General features: G+C 38.2%; 1 protein-coding gene across 3 annotated transcripts in view; it reads left to right on the top strand.

Annotated features, from left to right (window-relative positions):
* Positions 1-7,509: 7,509 nt before the first annotated feature.
* LOC150085459 (protein quick-to-court-like) overlaps positions 7,510-15,770 on the top strand; it is a 118,582-nt gene continuing 110,321 nt past the window's right edge. Inside the window, exon 1 of one of the 3 annotated variants that reach the window (XM_090373264.1) lies at positions 7,510-7,583. The gene's annotated coding sequence lies outside the window, so the exon portion shown is untranslated. Of the gene's footprint in view, positions 7,584-7,657; positions 7,781-7,861; positions 8,088-15,770 lie in introns of those variants that run through there. The other 2 variants (XM_090373266.1, XM_090373263.1) reach the window with 2 other exon arrangements.

Raw genomic sequence — 15,770 nt, forward strand, 5'->3', positions numbered from 1 at the left:
GAAAAATCCTACACTCTCCGCCTGGGATTAGTTAAATACAACTCCATTTGAAGAGGCCATCAAAAATTTCCTTCACTCTACGACGGGATTTAATCCCCAACCTCCCCAAACGAGTCACAAGTATCATAATGTTACAGTTTGCGCAAAACTAACATTATTTAGAAGTTTGTTAATAAAATTATATTAAAAAATATATATGTTTAAAAGCACGCATTGCACTAACTTCTAAAGTCCAAGAGACTTTCCTGCTTCCTGAATCAACCCGAAAATTTTATTCCGTTTGTGATACTGGTTATAAATAAAACTTTTCCTACCTCATCTCTATCTGTGTCAGTAACGTGAAACCACTAGCTATATCTACTTATGGAAGTTATTCCTGTTGAGCAAGAAGTACTTTCAGATGTAACCTGGCACATTTCCCCATACAAACCTGCTACTACCTAAGTCATTATTTCTACGTTTTCTTTTCTTTTTTTTTTTTTTTTTTTAACCCCCGTTCTTCTTTCTCTTCTGTGTGTCCTTTTGACGATGCTGACAAACAAGTCCCACTTACTGCAGGCTTCCAAAGCTTGTTTTGATTTTATGTTTTCTCTCGTTAGCAAGTTATGTTGCTGAAATAGCGGTTGAAGCACTACACTGAAAAGTAGGTTGCTTCGACAAAGTTTTGACTGTTACGACATGCCCATAATTTTTACTACTTTCTTTCTTTCTGATGCAACGCGGATTACGAAGCGGAAACACCTGAATATAGGCCAGAGAAACTGAAACTCCCGCCTTTCTAAAAAAAAAAATAATAAATTTTTTTTTTATAGTGTTGGTTCCGGCAAGGACATTTATAGATGCGGATTTCCGTTATTGTCTACAAGGACCTTGGATTAGAGAAAATTAGGTGGTGGTGGGGGGGGAGGACAAAATAGAAACGGAGTCGCTGCTCTCATGATGAAGCATTATAATGATTATAATGTACTCCAGTTTACAGAATCACACGTCACATCTTAAAATAATAATTATAGTTTAAAAGAAGATAAAGAGTTTTGACAAAAAATGCATTTTAGTTTGTTTATTAAAAACAATAGACTTTTCTGTTCCCGAAGACTTACATCAATGAATTCGGCGCCTGAGGTGAACCAACCTTAAATTTGATATTTCCCAGTTCTTACTTTTTTTTTTTTTTTTATTGAAAAATGGTTGTCTCGGCGATAGATTCAGATGTACAAAAAAAAAAAAAAAAAGATATAAAATAGAAATGGAGTCGCTGCTCTCATGATGAAGCATTATAATTATTATAATGTACTGTACTCCAGTTTATAGAATCTTTAAACAAATAAACAGAACAAATAAAACTGAACAAATAAACGAAACAAGTATAAACAATAAATAAACGAAACAAGTATAAACAATAAATAAATAAACATAAACAAACAAAATAATATGTACAAATAAATACAAAGGGTACTAGGAAAGTTTTGCAATACAGCTTTGTTTATTTAATTTTTTCAAAGTAATTTCCTCTACATTCAATACACCTCTCCATCCTCCGAAACCAATCTTTAAACCAGTTCTGCCAAGTTTCACTAGGGAGTAAAGCACACTCGTTGTCCCAAGCCCGTAGAAGGTCCTCATCACTGGAAAACTGCCTCCCTTTTAGCTTCATTTTCACATGCGGGAACAGTGCAAAGTCGCAGGGAGCAAGGTCTGGACTGTAGGGAGGGTGCTCGAGAAGTTTCAGTCCTGTCGTCAAATATTCGGTGCAGGCTTTGGCGCGGTGAGCTGGAGCATTTTCGTGATGGAGGTACCAGGTGTCCATTCTTGACTTTGGCCGCAGGTTCTTCATAGATCCAATGACTTTAGGCAGGCATTGTTCAGTATACCACTTAGCTGTGACTGTCTTCTGCGTGTCCAAAATGACACGTTCCACAATTCCACTCGATTTGAAAAATACAGCTATCATTTTCTTCTTTACAGATCGGGATTTTCTGACAATTACGGGTGTGTCGTCATCATCAAAGACCCAAACTTTGTTTTGAGCCTTGGTCGGCAGATCGTAATAGTACAGCCAAGTCTTGTCACCTGTCACGATGTTGTTCACATACCGAGATTGTCCCTTATCAAACTTTTTTAACATCTCCCGGCACCAAGTCACACGTCGTGTCATCTGCTCTTCAGTCAGTTGATGCGGCACCCAGAGAGAACAAAGTTTCTTCACGTGCAAATGATCTTGCAGAATCGAACGAATTGCTGGTGCATTTAGGCCCAAAGTATCCTCTATCTGTTGGTAGGTCACTCGCCTGTTTTCGTCAAGCATTTTCCTCACAGCAGTAACGTTTTCCTCCGTAACTGACGTTCGTGGCCTTCCCGGCCTCTCAGAATCCTCCAGAGTGAAATTTCCCCTTTGGAATTCTCTATACCACCTGAATATCGTTGTACGATGTGGACAATCATCATCTAGTGCAAGAGTCATTTCTTCTAAGCACTGGTCTATGGTTAAACCACGCACGAAATTATACCGCAAAACTGTCCTTATCTCATTTCGTGACCACGATGCCATCTCAAGCACTTTACACTCTCACTACTAATGAATAACTGAGCCCATCGACTTGGCGCGGCGGCTACTATGCACATATGAACATGTCTCAACATGCAGCAACAAGCAGCTTCCTGTGATTCATTGTTGCGTCATATTGCAAAACTTTCCTAGTACCCTTTGTACACTGCCGTATATATGATAATATACAGGGTGATTCAGGAGGTATAGTAAATATTTTGGAAGGTTATAGTATCGATTATTCTGAGTAACAAAGTTCATATAAACATGTGTCCAATCAATTCTCAATGGATACGGAGATACAGCTGTTTGAAACTGGAGCACACAGCTCCCCGAATCAGATGTGACCAAGAAGCAGTTATAACCTGACGTTGTTTGGTGTTAGAACATCTTCACACATACTGAATATGCCGATATGATGTTTGTCTACGGTTTTTGTGGTGGAAATGCTACTGCTGCTTGTAGAGAATACCTTTGACGGTTTCCTAACCGCAGAATACCGTATTCAAGAGCATTTACACCAGACTGCGTGAGACTGGTACAGTCCCCAGCGCTCATATTTCTTCTGAACGTGCAAATGAACAAAATGTGGATGAAATAGAACACATCTTCAGTCGATAGAACGTAGTCCTACTATTAGCACACGAAGAATTTCTACGCGTATCGGTGTTCCGCAGACAAGAGTATGGCGAACATTACGTGAGCACGGCTTGTATCCATTTCATATACAGTGGGTGCAACACCTTCAACCAGGAGACGACGCCCAGCGATTGGAATTTTGTCTTTTGGTAAATGCTAATCGCCAATTAATTCCATTAATTAATACTGTTCAGCGATGAGCTATTTTCACTTCTGACGGTATCAACAAATAAATAAATAAACAGAACGTTTATTTGTTTATTTGTTGAACATCGCTTCGAAAATTTTAACATCGCTTCTCCGTAAACAGACTATTCCCTTGGCTACAAAGATTGATATGCTATGTACTTTCGGCATTACGGAGCTCCTGCACATTATACCCGTCTTGTGATACATTATCTAAATCGAACTTTCCCTGAACGATGGACCATCCATGGTGGTCCCGTTCATTGGTCACCAAGGTCTCAAGACCTCACTCCATTAGATTTTTGTTTGTTGGGTTGGATGAAAAGCGCAGTATACAAAGAAAAGATGAATACAAGAGACGAGTTGCTCGCTCGCATTTTGGATACTGCTGCCCTTATAAAGGAACGCTAAGACGACATCAGAAGAACGTCATATTCCATATTACCACAAGAATTGCAAAGTGCATTGAGGTTGGCGGTGGGATTTTCGAACATTTGTTGTGAACTGTAAAAAAAATGGTCAATTATTTGTGTTTTGTATCATTCAAAAAATCAATAAATACAAACAATAAGTCATTTATCGTTCTTTAATACCTTTCATAATGGGTTTGTGCCCGCCAGTTTCAAACAGCTGTATCTCCGTATCCATTGAGAATTTGGACTGTTTATATGAAATTTTTTACTCAGAATAATCGATACTAATACCTCCAAAATTATTTACTATTCTTCCTGAATCATCCTGTATAGACATTATATTATATACAGTTATTTTACAGTATGTTGTAGAGATTATAATCTCTATCTATTATAGGCTTAAATGTCAAGTGTGAGGTTTTTGCAGTCTTAAATGTCCTATAGGCCATTCAAGATTTTTTATTACTTTAAAAAAATAAATCTTAATTTTAAAATCTTTTAAACCTTACTATATGGCGCGCTTAAATATTGAATTTTGGCTGTTTTATACATATTTTTTAAAAATATTTCTAATTTTTGGTATTGGGAAATGTTTTCCAACTTTTGTTATGAAAATTTATACGTACTGTACACAACGTGATGTTCATGTCGGCGGTGTTAATCATTTCTGGCGAGCCTACTGCTATTGTCTCATTTAGTTAATACGTATCTGTAGTTGACTAATGTACAAGTTAGTGCAATTGCATCATTTCAGTACATAGTCAACTACATAGGCATAATTAAGTATATCCCATATTGTGAATACCTTCACAACGAGTTGCCATGACATCGCACTTCTCGAATAAGTAACACGTCATCATAGGAGAAGACTATCGTTACTTATTTTCAGCGGATACCATCACTCATACGGCACCGTTTCGGAGCTTATTGGCTCCGAAACGGTGGGTGGGCAGGTACCCTGGTGTTGCAATGATGACAACCCAGTCGCGAAGTATAAATCCACAATATGAGAGATGCCTGATGGTGTGAAGTAATTTAGATTGCGATTTAGTTTTATTATTATTTATTATTATTATTAATAGTTACATGGTGCAAGGAAGCCTGAGGCTTGTGCTACACCAGCCAAAAAAAAAAAAAAAAAAAAAAAAAAAATTCCCAAGTTACCCTGAGAGAGAGAGAGAGTCGAAGGGAGTCACCAAGAAAAAGAAGAATGATGATATCCAGCTCAGGACCTTGGGTGTGCCAAGCCCACCCAGGGTCCAAGCCCATCCAGGATGTGAGCCCCTGGGGGTAGGGCTAAAGCCTCACAATATGAGATATACTTAATGATGCCAATTTATGACTACTTAAGTAGTTGTCTGTGTACTGAAATGATGTAATTGCACTAACTTGTACATTAGTTAAACTCTACATTACCTGAGCTCAGCTGTAGCCCTAAACTATATCGTATCTGTAGTTAGTAACTTAGTTATTTTGTTTTGTTTTGCTTACTTTTTTGTTTATTTGATCTTTACAAGGCGGAAACGGAAGTTTCTATAAACGAAGCTTAATTATTGAAGTGAATAACGCTAATTTCAAGGAGAGCATGGGGGAAGAAGGGCGGGGAGACATACGCAAGACACGTCTATAGCAAGTTGATAATAAGCTATTAGTCATTCCAGTTCCGTTTCTTGTGGCTAGCCTTACTACTGTTGATTCTAAAACTATGCGATATTTGTACAAGGACTCGTCTAGTACAACAGTAATATAAATTAATATAATTTTCGTGTACAAGTTTCTCTCTCACACACACACACACACACACACACACACACACACACACACACACACACACACACACACACACACACACACAGAGGATGGGCGGCCCATATGCCAGTTTACTGAAAAGTCATTTGTACAATTTAAAACTTGACTTCAATTTCATGTCCATATTACTTTATAAATATTATATGATGTTATATATAAATAACATCTATCCTTCTCGTCAGTGGCACACTCAGAAATTTAGGCGCCTCCGTAGCCAGGTGGGAAGGAGCACCAGTGCGTAGCACACGCTTCTTAGATTAGACCAGGGTTCGAGCCCGTGACCACCAAATACGGAGGATGCGGAAAGGTCAGGGAATGATCACCGCATATTCCCGGAGCAATATGGCCTTAGTTGCTAATGCTCCTAAAAACCAAAATAACTAACTCAAAAATTTTGTTTGGGGTCGGGGCCACGTACCACATTAGTAGATTTTACAAGCATCAATACATGACAGTACTTATATAGTATAAAAAAAAAAGTATCTTAAAACTGCTAAGGTAGGTACCGAAGTAAGTCTCGTAACGTATAGCTATATTTTATTATTCACGTTTTTTTTTTTTCACTTTCTAAATTCATCAGCACAGAAAGTAAGTATTGTGTTCGCATATCTCATTTCGAAATAGATTCGGATGATTCTGAGTATTCAGTTTTGCAATTGAGTTAGGACAGTGATAGCACTTCTCTTTAGAATCATTGGAGTCTATATTTTATCTCGAATATTCTCCTCTATTTATTTTTACTTGAAGTGATCACTGGCCACATACAAAGAGGAGAAGAATATGGGTTTTTCTTCACGCGTTGGCTGAGTTAGTTGTGTCGGCTAGGACCGTGCATTGGTATCCGTGAGCCAGATGTATGGTGTTTTTTTTTTTTTTTTTCTCCAGAAAGGAATTTCTCTTGTTATAGTTATAATCATTTAAGAAACGTTTTGGGGTCCCTGGTCGATAATAAGCATCGCATTTTATTTAATTTGGAGAGTTCAGTTTTTCAACCTGCAAAATAGAAAAACCAACCATAGAATTAAAAAGTTATTCCGTACGGAACATAAGACCACTATTTTGGTTTGCCGACTTATGTCCCATTTTATATATCCGCCACTGGTGGCACATCTAAAGAATGATTACCATTGAGCTCAATGAAGCCTATGCTAATTTTCGACACACATCTTCAAACTGCGAAGCGTGGCTCTCTCTCAGAGAACCAAAAACTACTTTTTAAATTTTCGATTGCAAAAGTGAACTAGCCAAACGAAATGAACTAGACAAGCGATACAAAGTCGATATCAATATAACAAAACCTGCTCAGTATTGGCTGCATGTGAAAAATGAATATCAGACTTTTCAGACAAGGCCGTGAACATCCTGTTACCTTGTGTGGCATCGTACTTGTACAAAACTCGATTTTCCACTGTTGCTGTCATCAAGACAAAGCATTGTTCTCGGTTGATAACAAGAAAGGAACGAGTTGATGATTCACAGATGACCCTGTGATTAGAAAATTTGAAAACAAGCTCACACATATTAAATGGTTAAATTTCGTTTAATTTTAATTTTATAATATTGCCGCTTTTTTTTTAAATAGGCCATCATTCAGTTGAAAAGTAACATAAACAGTAAATTTTTGTTTCTGTGTGCTATAGGAATAAGACTTATTTTCTACAAACTGAGAATCATAATACCATGAACCGTTTAAATCGCATAAATTGGTAATTAAATGTTTATTCAATCAATCTTTAAGACATATCAAAAAAAAGGAAAGACAATGAGAGAAAAAAAGTTAAATATACTTCATATGAAATCCCCCCCCCCAAAAAAGATATTATTTTTTCCCTGTTAAATTTAGAAAAAAAAAAAGACAGACAGGTTTTCTTTCCTTTCCTTGCTTACCCGCTTATTAGATTGCCGCTGAATCCAGTGGGAACTACGGTCAGGTGCGGTAGATATGAAACGTGTTTCCTTATAGTTCGTGCCCGCTGTGGCTTTGTTCTCGGGTAGGTGGTAAGAATGACGGTCAGCTTTTTTTTTTCTTAAGATAACATCTCTTTTTCTTTCTTATCATATCTAAGAAAAGAAGGCTTATGTCTTTAATTTTATTCAACGTCTAGGTAATGAACGATAAAGTTCAGTGACATATGCCCTACATCCGGTCGCTACGGAAACACTCTAGCTTGACAAGCCGAGAACAGTGGTAGGTATGCTTTCTCTTGGTTACTCTTGCGGCAAGTGCTGCCTAGTGCGGCAGAATCCAGCAGGTGACGAAATAAACAATCGGGGGCCGGTTGAAAAATTATCCACGGCACAATGCTCAGAATCTAGTATTGGTTCAGCGACGGTTGTTCAACTGTTGGCACTTATTTTTTATTCGTCGTAAACTTTGTGTTTTTTACCTCGTAAACGAATGTATTTGCATTAGTATTTGATAGACGGTAAAGGCTTTCGAGACGCGACGCGCAACTCTATTGTTTTGCCGTAATGTTCGTCGCTCGAAATACCAGGTTTGTGCTTTTAATTTTTAACCCTTTATGTGAATTAGGTACGCATCCTTGATAGTTTTATATAATATGTGCGTTTTCTTTGATTACTTCAAATAGTTTTAAATTCGTATTTATATTTCTTGTACGAGGATCATTAAATACAGTTCATATTTTTATATTACATTATTAAGATGCTTTTAATTTTTATGTGCAGTATAAATCTTAGGATTGTGTACAAAATTGCCACTTTACATTTCTTTTATTATCACAAATTTTAGCAGACGACCAAAAGCAAATTAGAATACAATGATAAAAACGGATTTATTATAATAGTTTCAAAAAGATCCTGAGGACTTTTTTTTTTTTTTTTTTTAAAAACGGTCCCGTATTTCATCCATAATGAAATATAGATTCATCATTTTGTGTGCAGACATTCTATGGCGCCCATCTAGTCTTCCGCTGGCATCCTTCTTAAAAATATATTTGAAAGGTGATAAATGCTAAATTTTAGTACGCAATCCGAAAAAGTCAAGTAGGCTTATATTAACTGTATATAAAATTTGAAGCTACTATCTTTGAATTCTTTTCAAAATGCAAACTTTTTGAAAGATCCTCGTATTTTCAACGGCTTTTTGCTATCGAGAGAAAAAAATAAACGATTGTGTGTTTGGAAAACGTTAGCCTCAGAATGAAAGTGAAATTTTCATAAGATTCAATATCCAGGAATAAATAAAGACAGACAAAATATGCGATGAAGTATTGTGCCACAGAGCAAAACAGAAAACTCTGTGGCAGAATACTTTATTGAATATGAATCCAGAGCACTTTTTGTTTATAGACAAAATATAATATTCCCTAAAAGTGCCTTTAGCTAACTGATAATAAAGAAAGGTCGCGAATAGCAGATAGAATAAACGTTATTAAGGATAAACGATAGTTATGCCGTGTAACACATTTTCTCCAATTACGAAGTTATTTTTGACGTGACAGAGAACAAGTGTGATTGACCATTAAGTAGGTTTCCAGAGTGAAAAATTTCTCCACTTGAAACGTTTTCCCATTACACGTTTCCAAAAATTTGTTAGATAAGTTGGTACTTCTTATTCTAATCAGCTAAGATTATAAAGTGTTCCTTGGAAGTTCCCAATCTACTTTTTGCAATGTGCTGTACACAGTATAAACATTTGGGTCAGTGTTTTAAACTGAAACCTGCCTCTCCGAAGGGGATTTATAAACTAACGGGACGACGCATTTATTTGAACCGACGATGTAGACAAGCAGTTTCTTCTGATACGCAGATGATATTATTATTTCTCCCTGATGTGGGATTTCCCACCCCGTGACGGCTACTGGTACAACGGTTATTATTATTTTAATATGAACGCATTAATCGTGCAAGGGATAAATAGATAAATAGTAATCATTTGCAGAAGGAAGATTATCTTTCCATTCATCCCTGGATTTGAGTTTTATCTGAGCAGTGTCTTATGTATAAATAATAAATAAATGTACACTAGGGCCAACAGAAATATCAATTCATCTGCCCAAGTGTATTATGTTCGTGAATTGCGTGTGTTCCCTGGTCGATTTGCCTGTTTTTCTAGACGAGAAACCCGAGTTTATGGGGAGGGAACACCTTGCTATCTACGCCTAAGACTAACTCAGCTACGTAATGAAAAAAGCCTGTAAAAGTTCATCGCGTCATTGACGGGATTTGAACCCGGGCCTTTTCCACCCAGTGTGGGAAGGATGGTGACAATGCCACTCTCCTATCGCGCAGGCGGTAGAAGAGTCTTGTATGTAAGTGCTCGGATGCAAACAAGAAAATACGCCCCTTTATACTGCATAAAAAGGTCACATTAATATCATATTCATTTTTTTACCGCCCCAGTAAATGAATAGGTCCCATTGACACTATTCATTTTGTTGCCACCCACTAGATGAAAAGGTTCCGTTGATATTGTTGCCCATTTTATAGCCCCTGAATGCTTGAGCCGGAAACGTTGACTCTGAAAAGACAAAATTCATGGGATACCTGGTTTCTGGCAACGCGACGTTGTCATCCCTCTTGCTAGTGGACAAACTCGTCGCTTGGCAGGTATATAGGTACAGTGCATTCACGTAGACGTAATTCGTGGTCAGTATGGATAAACGTCGTGAGTTAACCGACTTTGAAAGAGGAATGATAGTGAGTGTCCGACGCATAGGCCAGGAGGTGAAATTTCTGTACCACCTCTATCGCGGAAGTGGTACAGAAATTGTAATATCCCCGTTCGACAGTATCAAGAGTGTATCGGGAATACGCTATTTCCGGAATAACATCTCATCGTGGATAGCGCTTTGAGCGGAGAAAGGTGGTGGATGAACCTGGCCTTGGACATTTGTTTCGCATTGTTTCAGCCAACCGGAGAGCGACAGTGGCACAAATCACCGCCGACTACAACGAGGGAGGTGCCAGAAATGTCTCTACCAAGACCATCAGGCGATCATTAGCAGGTTATGGGAGCCGCCGAACCACCAGAGTCCCATTGCTAACACCACGACACAGGACTCTATGCCTCAACTGGGCGAAAGAACATAGGCACTGGACCTTGGATGATTGGAGACTGGTCACCTGGTCGGACGAGTCCCGTTTCTAGCTATTTCGAGTGGACGGGAGGGTGCGTATCTGGCGAAAACCGCACGAAGCTATGCACCTTTCATGTCAACAAGGAACTGTTCGGGCAGGTGGACAGTCGGTAATGGTCTGGTCCGTGTTCAACTGGCACACGCTGGGACCGTCTAGTACATCTGGTACGTCTAGACGCATCTCTGAACGGTCCAGGTTACGTGTCCATCCTTGCAGCCCATCTGCATTCCTTCACGTGCACTCACAGGGCAATAGACTCTTCCAGCAGGACAGTGTGCCTCCCCACAGAGCCGTGGTGACTAAAACTTGGTTTGAAGAGAATTCCGCAGATTTTACCACCATGGAATGGCCTCCCCGTTCACCAAACATGAACCCTGTGGAGCATCTTTAGGAGATGCTGTGGAATGGTCCGTTCGAGCTTTGGATCCTCCATCCAGGAATGCGACAGCGGTGCAGCAAGCATGGATGGAAATACCTGTGGAACGCTTTCGTGAACTAGTGGACTCAATGCCTCGCCGTGTGATTGCCCCTAACCGGGCGAAAGATGGGCCTACCTGGGAGGGCCATCATGGGATACCTACCTGTTACTAGGTAGGTATCCCATGATTTCTGTCTACTAAGTGTACATCTTAATACGTTCCTTGATCTGGACATCTTACAGAATTTTTCAAAAATAATAAATAAATAAATTCATCATGAGTTCCCTTTCTCTTCAAATTAAGCCTTACACATTGTTACATCTTTATGATACAGATTATCTACTCGACCTCTACATTTAACGGCGCCTCCGTAGCCAGGTGGGAAGGAGCAGCAGTGCGTAGCACACGCTTCTTGATTAGACCGGGGCTCGAGCCCGTCACCACCAAATACGGAGGATGCGGAAAGGTCAGGGAATGACCACGGCATATCCCGGAGCAATATAGCCTTAGTTTCTAATGGCCTTAGTCACAAAACAATTAGAAAAGGGAGGTGGCTTCACCTGTCAGTTATCGCCGTCTTCCTCGCTTTCATCGAGTACCTGCCGGTGTATACTATACTGGACTTTAGCCAATATCACTATGTAATTATTTACCTGCCTTTACATAGGTGACTTAGCAAAAAGCCTTTTGCTTCAGGTTCCATAATACATGGGGAATACTGTTGCATCCAAAAGAGCAGTATTAAATATTTAACTGAAATATTTACAAACTATACAAATATTTAAAAAATACTAAACTACAGTATTTACAAACATCAATATTCATTAATATACAAAAAAAAAAAAAAAAAAAAACGTTACAATGGAACATCAAATATTAGACAGTGAATTACGTGCACGAGGTTGGTGAACGTTATGGAGGCATTGTCAATAGTTAATTGCATTTGTAGTGATGTAATTGCTTTGCCCTCTTCTCCCATTGGTTCGAATAAATGTCACTAGGAGGAAAACATTTTTAAGGTATAGATAGATTATACAAATAAAACTATAGTAATAATAATTATTATTATTGTTATATTATTTCTCCCTCATTTGATATTCCACCCTGTGACGGGTACTGGTACCAAGTGCACAGGGTAGTTGTTATGCCTGGTGTTACTGTGGGTTGAGGAACTCTCTGCAGAAAATCCTACAGGTGTTCAGGATTGCTACTTTCTGGAGTTCCTTGTATGTGTTCTTTTGGAGACCTTTTGTTTGATAGGCTCTTATGTTGTGTCTTTGGCACTGTGCTGGTGGTTGATACGATGATCGGGATGGTCTTTACTTGTTGCATATGCCACATCTCTTTGATCTGTCTGATTTTTTCCTCATGAGTTTTATGGATGCTAATGTAGGGCACAGCTATGTCAATCAGATAGGTAGCCTTTTCCTTCTTGTCGACAAGGAATAATGTTGTGCGGGATTGTCTTGTCCGTTTTTATGACGCGATCCCAGTACAGCTTGTGGGTTGGGTCTGTGTGTGTGTGTGTGTGTGTGTGTGTGTGTGTGTGTGTGTGTGTGTGTGTGTGTGTGTGTGTGTGTGTGTGAGAGAGAGAGAGAGAGAGAGAGAGAGAGAGAGAGAGAGAGAGAGAGAGAGAGATTCGGTGATTCCTTTGGCACCGTACTAGTGGTTGATACGATGAACGGGATGGTCTTTACTTGTTGCATATGCCACATCTCTTTGATCACCTATGCACTGGGACTGCATAACTTTCTCTCCATTCAGCTCTGCTTTCAGCAGGCTTCTGAGTCTCTAGTAGTATTTTTCGGTCAGGCAAGCCTTGATTTCCTTGTTCTGTAACTGCTGAGCCTCCATCGTTCCCAGATATTTGTAGGTCTCTCCCTCTGTCATGGCTTCGATCTCTAATTTCTCCTGATGCAATCCGTGGATCTTGCATTTGTCTACACCAAATTCCATCCTGATATCACTGCAGCACCTGTGGTTAATTGCTCTTTGCATTCTTTCTGCTGGTCAGACATGTTCTGGCTCTCCAAGTGTTCTGATATCGTCTTGGTTATGCAGCTGGTTAGGATCTTGTACATCGTTTGGGGACAGGTAATTAGCCTGCGTTTCGCCGGGTTTCTTATATCTTGGACTTTAGGCTTCAGATATGTGAATCCTTGAGTGAGAAACTTCGGGATTGTCTCTGGGTGCCTTATCATTCGGGTGAACTGCTCTGCTAGGTGCTGGTGTGCGTGCTAGTGAGCTTCTTGTACCAGTAGCTGTGGACGTTATCTATTCCTGGAGTTCGCCGGTTGTGGGAGTTCCTAATCGACTGTTTTACTTCTTACTCCCAAATCTCCCATCTCTTGTAAGTCCTTGGTTTTCTTCCGTTCTAGTTTTATCCAGGGGGCTCGGCTGTTATGTCTTAATTCACTGTTCCATATGTTGCCCCAGAACTCCTTGATTGTCTTTAAAATGTACATTATAAATAATATTTTTACGAATAAGGCATTGGCGTTTTATGTTAATAAAAATAGAGAGGGCCCCTTCCCCTTCGGTAGTCTTTGCATGGAGACCCAAATATTTTACCTATGTCACTGTACGTCAGTAAGCTTGTCCTCCTCGTAGAACGGTAGCCATAACCATCGTCCAATCCACACCGTATGGAAAAGGTCTCTATTCCGTGAAGGCTCACGAATATACACCTGTTTTTTTTTTATCATACGGAGGATTACGCCCCTTTAGCTCCTACCTGGGATCGCCTATGGATGAGTTTGTTCCTCAGGTAACCGTAATATGATTATTATTTTTTTTTAATATCAGTAAGCATTTTAAGGAAAAATGGCGAAGCCAATTTCATGCGATAAACACAATCGAATCAAAATGCAAATATTTTTTTATCTGTATAAAATTGAAAGATTTAGTGGATAACTTTTTTTTTTTTTTTTTTAATTTTGTTTTCCAAGATTTTCCTACAGAATAAATTGAAAATAAATGAATAAATAACTTTTAGTGTATTATCACTGAAAGACTGTGTGTAGCAATATAATTTAAATACGCTAACTTTGTACTGCTTGGTTAACTTAAAGGAAAATATAACTTAAAATTATTTTAACTTTAGGTGAAACAAAATGTACACAAACGAGTTAAACAAATAACCCACATATAAATTATTTAAAAATTTTACCGGAACATATAGGATTGTAGGAACGGGTTTCTTCACTATTTATTTTATTTACTTATCTGGTTAAGTGTCGTTATACCCCGTGCTTTGGAACCCAATTTTGGTAGTTGTGTATTATTTTTTGATTTAAGTACAACTGGTTCCTCACCCTTCCAAAGCTCACAAGCTACCTGGCTGCTATATTTATTCTTTCTGTCACAGAAGATTCTGGGCACTGAGGATATATATTTTTTTTAGGGCAGTGTATATTTCTCTTAGAATAATGAAGCACTTATTTAAATATGTAAACATAACAAAGGTTTATTTCCGTATCAAAATTTACACAGTGTTATCTCATTTAATGTTAAGAAATATTATTTCCACCTTCTTTCTGAAATCGTACAACGTACTCTTGATTAAGGTTAACTTCAGGATCAGTAAAAACTTTCCTTCTACCTCCTTTATACATATTCATCATACATTTTTTTCAATTAATCTAAAATTTTCTTTCAAATATTTTTGTACCCACACCTTTCCTCTAATAATCTCAGACTGTACAACTCTCTGAAAACAATCCTTTTACCCTTACAAAATACTGCTCATATATGCAACATAATTCTGAGCATATAACATATATTCTACACAAAGCCATTATATCAGAGATAGATAGTATTTTCTCTCTCTCTCTCTTTCTCCACCCCCCCCCCATATGGAAGGAAAGTGAAGCCAACCATAGTGCAGTATCTGGATGCATTTCACCATAGAAATATTATTTGGGTTGGGAATTACACTGTTCTTGAAATTGTGTATGGATAACAACATTTTTGTGTTTGTTGATTGGCATCAGTATTCTGTCGCGAGATGTGAAATTTCTTAGATTTGTAATTATCCTTCGATTTTTTCCTATATATATATATTTTTTTTTTTTTTCACAAGAAGTGATACAGTTGCAAAGCTGTCGTCAATTTTTGGGTATTGATGAGATATGGATCGCGCTGTCAACCGAATAAGTAGAATATTTCTGAAGAGTTAGTTTATTCGTAAGTTATAGCATTGTTAAAATATATATAAATAAAACTGAACGCGAAATTTAATTGTTATATATGGTCAATGAATTTTAGTAGTAGTATTTGTGTTGTCAATGGCGCTGTGTTAACCAGTTAGGTTAGACAAGTCATATGAAACGTATATAAATATCCGTGGTCGGGTATCAAAAAATTTCTATGAGAATGAGCTCTTCACTGATCCAAAACAGAAATCGGGGTATAGCAAACATACCAGAAGAAACATTACAGGTGAAAACACCCCCAAATGTCTTTGGAGATTGTTGATACCCTTCCGTAAGCTGAAAACAATTAAAAACAGAATTGACAGTTAACGATTGTATTTATTGTCAAAATAATTAATCGTAAACTCTTCTGATATAGTGGTCGCGCCAGTTAGGTTAGACAAGTCATATGAAACGTATATAAATATCCGTGGTCGGGTATCAAAAAATTTCTATGAGAATG

Source organism: Mastigoproctus giganteus, chromosome 5 (assembly GCF_048544385.1).
Source record: "Mastigoproctus giganteus isolate SK-2022 chromosome 5, ASM4854438v1, whole genome shotgun sequence".
Classification (NCBI taxonomy): Eukaryota; Metazoa; Arthropoda; class Arachnida; order Uropygi; family Thelyphonidae; genus Mastigoproctus; species Mastigoproctus giganteus.